This window comes from Myotis myotis, unplaced genomic scaffold (assembly GCF_014108235.1).
Source record: "Myotis myotis isolate mMyoMyo1 unplaced genomic scaffold, mMyoMyo1.p scaffold_m19_p_11, whole genome shotgun sequence".
Taxonomy (NCBI): domain Eukaryota; kingdom Metazoa; phylum Chordata; class Mammalia; order Chiroptera; family Vespertilionidae; genus Myotis; species Myotis myotis.
Genome location: NW_023416315.1, coordinates 74,581,513 through 74,590,529, shown reverse-complemented (window position 1 = coordinate 74,590,529; position 9,017 = coordinate 74,581,513).

The window sequence follows — 9,017 nt, the reverse complement described above, 5'->3', positions numbered from 1 at the left end:
AATCATCAAAGAATAAGTTCTAGATCCAAAAATGCTTGAGAAATATAGGAGTATGGTTGTTATTGGGTCAGGGGGTATCCCATTATTATATACTAGAGGCCCAGTGCACGGAATTTGTGCATTCGGGGGGGCGGGGGGGTCCTCAGCCCGGCCTGTGCCCTCTTGCAGTCTGGGAGCCCTTGGGGGATGTCCGACTGACAGCTTAGGCCCGCTCCCCGCCACCGCCACTGTGCTTGCCAGCTGTGAGCCTGGCTTCTGGCTGAGTAATTCTCCCCCTATGGGAGTGCACTGACCACCAGGGGGAAGCTCCTGAATTGAGCATCTTCCCCCTGGTGGTCAGTGTGCATCATAGCAACTGGTCATTCTGCCGTTCGGTCGATTAACATATTAGCCTTTTATTATAAAGGATTATCTCCCTGGTATCTAACAGATTAGTCACCAAAAAGGATTTTATGTTTTTTCCTAAGTTTTAGAATGAATATGGACAGAATATGTATATAATGTCATGAAACTGGTAGACATAAAAATGAGATCTCTTCTACAGGTATAGATTGTTTAACTTGTCTTTGGTATATAGATCAGTGCACATTTTTAAACATAAAATGCAAAAAATGTGTGGGTGGATTAATTACCTTGACTTTATATTTCAAACATTTTTCCCTCCATTTTAAACTGTATAATGATTGTCTATTTGAATTAAAATGTAATTCTTAAAATTTGGAAAGAACCACCCTAGCAAGTGTGGTTTGGTGGGCTGGAGCATTGTACTGTGCACCGAAGTGTTGCAGGTTCAATTCCCTGTCAGGGCACATACCCAGGTTTTGGGTTCAATCCCTGGTCAGGGTGCCTAAGGGAGGCAACCATTCAATGTTTCTCTCTTCTGTATTCTCTCTCTCTCTCTCTTTCTTTCTTTCTCTTCGTTTCTCTTCATGTCTCTTTAAAATCAATGAAAATACATATCCTCCAGTGAGGATTAAAAAACTGGAAAGAACTTTAGAGATTATTTAATCCAAATCCCCTTCTTTATAGTTGAAGTTATTGAGGCCTTGAAGGATGGCTCCATGTCAGACTTACCTCAGGTCATAAACCTTTATAAATTGAGATAGGACTCTCAAAGCCAATCTCCTGGCTACAAGTCCATTATTAATTTTTTTCAACTGTTTAAGACTGTATGGGTTATATTTCATATTGGCATGTTTATAAAGAGCTGAGCTTGATTGTAGCATAGTACAACTTAAACCTATATTGAATCTTTGGAACTGAAATATAAGCAAACTAAGACTTGTTAAGCCACTTAACTCCTCTTTCTTCTAATAATCCATCATTTTACCTTTTTAATTCCTTCCAATGCTCAGTTATACAAATGTAGCAGAGATATATAATCTTATGACTATGTACATACTGCAATATTCATGTGCATATATATTTAAAATTTACATTGTAAAATATAATTTTATATTAGAATGTATCTAGAAAAATGAGGTCAGACTTTTTCATTTGATAGTCAATGTATATATGAAAATTTTATAAGCTACCATTCATAAAATTCATAATTTACATTTATGTTAAATAGCTAGATGGTATCGTACAGATTTCAGGGGTTGCATTTTCAGCTGTTTTTGAAACTACCTGCTCATTGATCAGAAGACACCATTTAAATTTCACTCCAGTCCTAGAAATAATCATTCAATCACAATACTTTATTGTATGGTGTGACTTTCTCTGACATCTGTTGCTCTGGCACAGAATAGTACCCAGAGTGACAAAGAGGGTGTTTTCTACTATTTTAACTCATCCTGAAAAGATGGGCCAGAGAGGCCTACAACACATAAATATGTGAAAATCTTTATATGAAGTTGTACACCAGAGACTTGTCAATGAGCTCAGCCATATTGGATCTGGCAGTCTTTCTACTGGGACAGTATTTGCCTTGAAGTACTATCTTTTCTCTTTTTCAATGTCAGCCTGAAGGCTCTTAGACAACATATGTTCATTTCATGTCTTAGAGATATTGCTTCTGGTATTGCAAATGCGTTACCACATTGAGCTTTTTTGTAAAACAGATGGTACATATTAAGGTCTCTGTTTCTTGTACAATTTCTGTAACAATGGCACTGCATCCCTCATGTTGACAAAAGTATCATCAACATCATGCAGTGCAGCCCTAGATTATGTCAGGATGGTAAATGAACACTTCAGACAGAAAGATAAATGATGAAGGTGCAGCAAACCACTTAGAGAATTCAAACTGAAATTATTCTCTTAAAACTTTAGTTAGGATATACCCAGTTCTTTTCCTCTTTTGACTCTCTGTCAAATGGCTTTTCAAGTAAAACAATAGCATATCCACAGGATAGTTAACTTGCAGAAATGAGGTTATGAAGTAGACTTCCCCAGCCACAGTCAATCCAATATATGTCAGTGTAAGTGATATCTTAACATAAACTCCCGTTGCATGATTTTTAGGAAAAGCCTCTAGCTCTAACTAGAATCAATCTAAAAAGCCAAGCTAGCATTAGGGTTAAAAATCAGATTGGGATTTACCTAAATAAGCTTATGGCATTAGCCATGACCCATAGAATATTAATTTTGAATATTCTATAATGTTCACTAAAGGGAATAATTGTTGAAAGCAATGCTCAGAGTCAGCAAATCTATAAATTTGGACATTTATGTTCCTATCCGTCACATGCCTTTGTCTATAAAAGTGACTTCTAATCGCTGCCTGAAAGTTGGATACTGATACTCAGAATGCTTCTGATTTTTTCTTAAGGGACAGAAGGCTAAAATTTCTAGTTTTGTCATCTAAACATGGCAATTATGATTGGAAACAAATTCCCATAGTAAATATCTGGAAAGACTTGTAGTTAGGGTGAGTAGCAAGTGAGCCAGACATTTAAGACAGGTGGATGTCTGCACACATCTCTGTCTGCCGAGGAAACTATAAATATATTCAGGGAGATGCAAGGGAATACAGTGGACATTAACAGGCAAGAGAGGCATTTGAGGACTGGATAAACATTGAATTTATTCTTTAACTCACACAGAGAAGGTGGAAGACTATGTACTTGGAACATTTTAAAACAACCTCTACCAATATCATGGATTGCCTCATAAGTGATGCAATCACAAGAGAAAACAGAATAAAAAATTAAAAGAATTGAGCAGAAATATCAGCAATCACAAAATAAACAGGAGAAAGATTGTCTGAGGTCTACTCAAATTACAAAAACTAAAAATAAAAAAAAACAAGATCCAATCAACAAAATGATACTCAAAAAAATAAATTAAATATTGGGAGCTACTAAAATATATCATCTAAAATGTTTAGATTTCAACCAAAATTTAGGAGGAATTTGAAGAAATAGCAATTTGTTATCCATACACATTTTACTAGAAACTATTTCTAATTGATCTTAGGTATATTTTAGCTTTAATTTTATTAACTTTAATTTTTATTTTGCAATGACAATCATTATTTATTTATTTATTTATTTGAGAGAGAGAGACATCAATGTGAGAGAGACACATCAATTGGTTGCCTCCCGCACATGCCCCAGCCAGGTCCAGGGATTGAGCCTGCAAAGAAGATACATGCCCCTGAGGGGGAAGCAAACCCTTGATTCCATGATCTAAGCACTGAGCAAAACTGGCCAGGGCTGGCTTTCATTCTTTTGCTTATTTATTCATTTATTACATGGCTGCTATACACTAATCATTTACAAAAAAAGAACACCCTCTGGACTTTGCAAACTTTAAATATTACTCTATGTTTGTGTGTGTTCATATGCTTTTGTGAAATTACTGGTATTTTTTATCGTTAGAGTATTACAGATGTCCTCCTTCCCCCTTCCCCCTACAAAAGGCTCCTGCCCTACCCCAAGCCTTCACCTCCACGGGCTCTGCTTATAAATTATTGGTTAATCTCTCCTGCCCCACCCATTTCCCTTGAGACCTTCCAATCTGTTCCAGGCTTCCATGTCTTTGGACCTATTTTGTTCATCAGTTTATTTTGTTTATTAGATTCCACATATAAGTAAAATCATGTGATATTTGTCATTCTCTAACTGGCTTATTTTGCTTAGCATAATAGTCTCCAGGCCCATCCATGATGTCCAAAAGGTAAGAGATCCTTCTTTTTTTTACAGTAGTATTCCACTGTGTAAATGTACCACTATGGATCATCTACTGATGGACACTGGGGCTGTTTCCAGGCCTTAGCTGTTGTAAATAATGCAGCTATGAACATAGGGTTTCTTAGGATACATTCCCAAAAGTAGGATTGTTGGGTCAAATAGAAGTTCCACTTTTAATTTTTTGATGAAAGTCCATACTATTTTCCACAGAGGCTGCACCAGTCTGCATTCCCACTAGCAGTGCACTAGGATTTCCTTTTCTCCACATCCACGCCAGCACTTGTTTGTTGATGTATCGATGGTAGCTATTCTGGCTGATGTGAGGTGATACCTCATTGTCATTTTAAATTGCATCTCTCTGATTTGTGACATTGAGCATTTTTTCATATGTCTGTTGACCATTTGTATGTCCTCTTTGGAGAATTGTCAATTCAGGTCCTTTGCCCATTTTTTAAAATATATTTTATTGATTTTTTTACAGAGAGGAAGGGAGAGAGAGAGAGAGTTAGAAACATCAATGAGAGAGAAACATCGATCAGCTGCCTCCTGCACATCTCCTACTGGGGATGTGCCCGCAAACAAGGTACATGCCCTTGACCGGAATCGAACCTGGGACCTTTCAGTCCACAGGCCGACTCTCTATCCACTGGGCCAAACCAGTTTTGGCATCTTTGCCCATTTTTTAATTGGAATGTTTGTTTTCCTCTTTTTGAGTTATATGGTTGTTTATATATGTTGGAGATTAACCTCTTATCATATCTCATTGACGAGTATGTTCTCCCATACAGTGGGTTACTTTTGCATTTTGATGATGGTTTCTTTTGCTATACCAAAGATTTTTACATTGATGCAGTTCCATTTGTTTTTTGTTTGTTTGTTTGTTTGTTTGTTTGTTTTTAAATATATTTTATTGATTTTTTACAGAGAGGAAGGGAGCGGGATAGAGAGTTAGAAACATCGATGAGAGAGAAACATTGATCAGCTGCCTCCTGCACACCTCCTACTGGGGATGTGCCCACAACCAAGGTGCATGCCCTTGACCAGACTCAAACCTGGGACCTTTCAGTCCGCAGGCCGACGTTACATCCACTGAACCAAACCAGTTAGGGCTGCAGTCCCATTTGTTAATTTTTTCCTTTGTTTCTCTTGCTCTAGGCCAGGGGTGGGCAACCCCTGGCACGTGTGCAAAACATGGCACGCCAGTAACTTTTGCTGGCACACAAAACCCTCTCTTATAATCTTCCATTTACAATTTTTTTCTTAATATCGACTTTTTGATTTTTTAGATAAATTCAGTGTAGGTGCATTTTAGATAAGTAAATAATTTTACATAACAAGTTATTTTAAAGACCATAGACATGGATTGACGAGAGGGGGGAAGAGCAATTTCTATGTCTCTGCCTTAACTCTCCCTGCCTTCCTAGATCCGATCAGTGTTTTGGTTTCATCCACATACGCTTGTGAATCTTTGTTCTCAGTGATGAATTTTGTTAAGTCTCGTAATAGGAGTAGCCTGACGGATGAAAGTAGTAGCTTGTGCATATCTCTGAAGGTCACGAAATATAAACCTGATGTAAAATCTCTGTCATCAGTGATGCAGCAGCAAAAGTCCCACTGATAATATCGAACAGAGTCATAAAGTTTTCTGTGGGACTATCAGTGTACATGTTTATAGTAAAAATAAATGTATTTTTCATCATCATATACTGTGTTTTGTTGCTCGAATGAATTTTATTATTTCTTCAAGGTTCTTCACATACATACACCTTAAGAGATATCAAGTAGGCATAACATGTTCTCAAAAAATTAGGGTTGGCACGCAGAACAATTTTGAGTCAGAGATTTTGCTGGTTTTGGCACGCACTCACAAAAAGGTTGCCCGCCCCTGCCCTAGGAGATGTATGGGTAGGGCTTATAGGAATAGATCAAAACTGCCCCCTCTGCTTGGAGAGGTACTGGCCCTTGGGAGGGGAGAGAGCTTCTCTCTTCCTTCTATCCCTGCAGTTCACTGCCAGAGGCCCAGATGTGGGGCTTCCAAACGTCCCAGTTCTCAGTTGTGCCCCCTGCCCAAAGCAGATATGAGTTTTATCGGATGGGCCTAGCAGGATTGGGAAATGCAAATCCCACTGCCATTGAAAAGGGGTGGCGCAGGCTCTCAGGAGGTGAGCAAGCTGCCCACCTTCTAGCTCAGTGGCCCCCTGCTAGAGCTCCTATGTGATTGCACTTGGCATGTAGTGCCAGCAGATTTGGGGAACGCACCCTTTTGTTGGGTGTGGTGCAGGCTCTTGGCCCTCTGGAGGGGAGCTAGCTGCAGCCTTCTAGCTCAGCACCCACCGCCCCGCCTCCCAACAGATATCTTGAAAGGGAGGCTTGAAAGTGCCTGCCTCCCCCTAGCTCTGCAGCTGCCTGCTACCTGAGACCCTGCAGAGGGTGCCTTCCCTGGGGATGGTGCCTGCCTAACCTGTGGGAGGGAGGGAAGTTTGGCTCTTATGTCCAAGCCATTCAGTTCAATGTTTGTCTAAGAGTTTGTCCAAAGGTTATCCAGAAAAAATCATCACACCTCAGGTCCTTTTGGGGTACAGCCAACAGTCCTTTATGCTGGAATTCAGCTTGGCAGGATGGCGTTGCCAGTATTTGGAAGAAAGGGTTAGTGCACTTTCTCCAATCGGTGCTAGAAGCGCTAGCATGTCAAACTCGCGGCCTGTGGGCTGCACACCTCGGGTCCTCAGAAGCCTACATTCCAGACCTCCAGAGTTGTGCCACCCAGACCTGTTCACAGATTCTGTGTGCTCTGTGTCTCCTCTCTTCCAGAGCCCCAGTTAAGTCCCCAAGAGCAAGTCCTGTGCATTAGCCCTTAAGGATATCACCTTGGATTCAAGCAGGCTCCCACCTCTTTCCAGTGGACAAAGTGCCTGCTTATTTTTGCTGCCAAATGCTATGCAGGCTCTTCCTGCCAGTCCATCTGTTCTTGGTTGGGGCTCTTAGCATAGGATTGAGACCCCACTTTCCTTCATGGCGGACTATTGCAGCCACGATATTTCTCAGGCTACATCGTCACTGTTACTGTGTGTAGGAACAAGCCATTTCCATGTCACTGCTGTTCTTACCAGTCTCTGTGTAGCTTCTTTTTTTTTTTTTTCCAATTCTTGGATATAATACTCCTGTTCAAGTGTCTTTCTGTTGTTAATTCACATTGATTGCTCTAAATTTAGCTGTAACTCCAGTTTGATGCTGAGAGGAGTATGTGTTGCTTTCCTCTATTCCAACACCACCTTAGAACTCTGACCTTAGATTTTGGATTTAGCAATCAAAAATTTCAAGGAGGCTAAGTGTATGTGGGACTTACGACAGGTGAATAATTATTTAATTCTTATGCTATTTATAAGTGGGTTGTGTAATCAATTTAGTTCTTATTTACTTGGATATTTTTCTTTGTATTATTTTATTCCTTTTATATTTATCACTAGAGGCCTGGTGCACAAAAATTTGTGCACTCGGGGGGGCGGGGGGGGTTCCCTCAGCCTAGCCTGTGCCTTCTCGCAGTCTGGGACCCCTTGGGAGATAATGACCTGCTGGCTTAGGCCTGCTCCCGGGTGGCAGAGGGCAGGCCCAATCCCTAGATGCAGACCCTGGTCAGGCTCAGAGTAGGGCCGATTGGGGAGGGAGTTGGGGCGCCGCCCCCTGTCATGCACAGAGTAGGGCGGATCGGGAGGTTGCGATGCCACCCTCAGTCAAGCTCATAGTAGGGCCGATTGGGGGGTTGGGGCACCGCCCCCTGTCACACTCAAGGCAGGGTCGATGGGGAGGTTGCGGCGCCACCCCCTGTTACTCACAGAGCAGGGTTGGTCAGAGGGTTGGGGAGCTCCCCCCTGTAACACACAGAGCAGGGCCCATCAGGGGGTTGGGGAGCTCCCCCCTGTCACTCACAGAGTAGGGCCGATAGGGGAGTCGGGGCACCGACCCCTGTCACACACAGAGCAGGGCGGATCAGGGGGTTGGGGCGCCGTGCCCTGTCACACTCAAGGCAGGGCCGATGGGGAGGTTATGGCTCTACCCTGTCACACGCAGAGCAGGGCCCATGGGGGGGCAGTTGGGGCACCACCCTCTATCACCCACAGAGTAGAGCCGATCAGGGGGTTGGGGAGCCACCACTGTCACACCCAGGGCAGGGCCGATGGGGAGGTTATGGCTCTACCCCGTCACACACAGAGCAGGGCCCATGGGGGGGGTGGTTGGGGTGCCACAGCCTGTCACACACAGAGCCGCAGGGCAATCAGGGGGTTGGGGAGCTCCCCCCATCAGGCACAGAGCAGGGCTGAACAGGGGGTTGGGGTGCCTTCCCCTGTCACAAACAGAGCAGGGTGGATAGGGAGGTTGTGGCCCCGCCCCCTGTCACACACAGAGCCGCAGGGCAATCAGGGGGTTTGGGCGCTGCCCCCTGTCACACTGATCCCGGTGCCGGGAGGCCTCGCGGCTCTGTTGATCCCATTGCTGGGAGGTATATTACCCTTTTAATATATGAGATAGAGGCCTGGTGCATGGGTGGGGGCCAGCTGGTTTGCCCTGAAGGGTGTCCTGGATCAGGGTGGGGGTCCCCACTGGGGTGCCTGGCCAGCCTGGATGAGGGGATGATGCCTGTTTGCAGCTGGTCACACCCCCTTCAGTGTGGGGGTCCCCACTGGGGTGCCTGGCCAGTCTGGGTGAGGGGCTGAGGGCTGTTTTCAGGCTGGCGCGTGACTGAAGCTCCCAACCGCTCCTTTTTTTCTTTTTTCTTTTTTATTCTGGGCCAGCTTCAGCTCTGAGGCTTGGCTCCAGCTCTTAGTTCTCCGCTGCTGAAAGCAGGTATCTGGTTTGTTTGGGTTCTATAATCGAAACACTGTT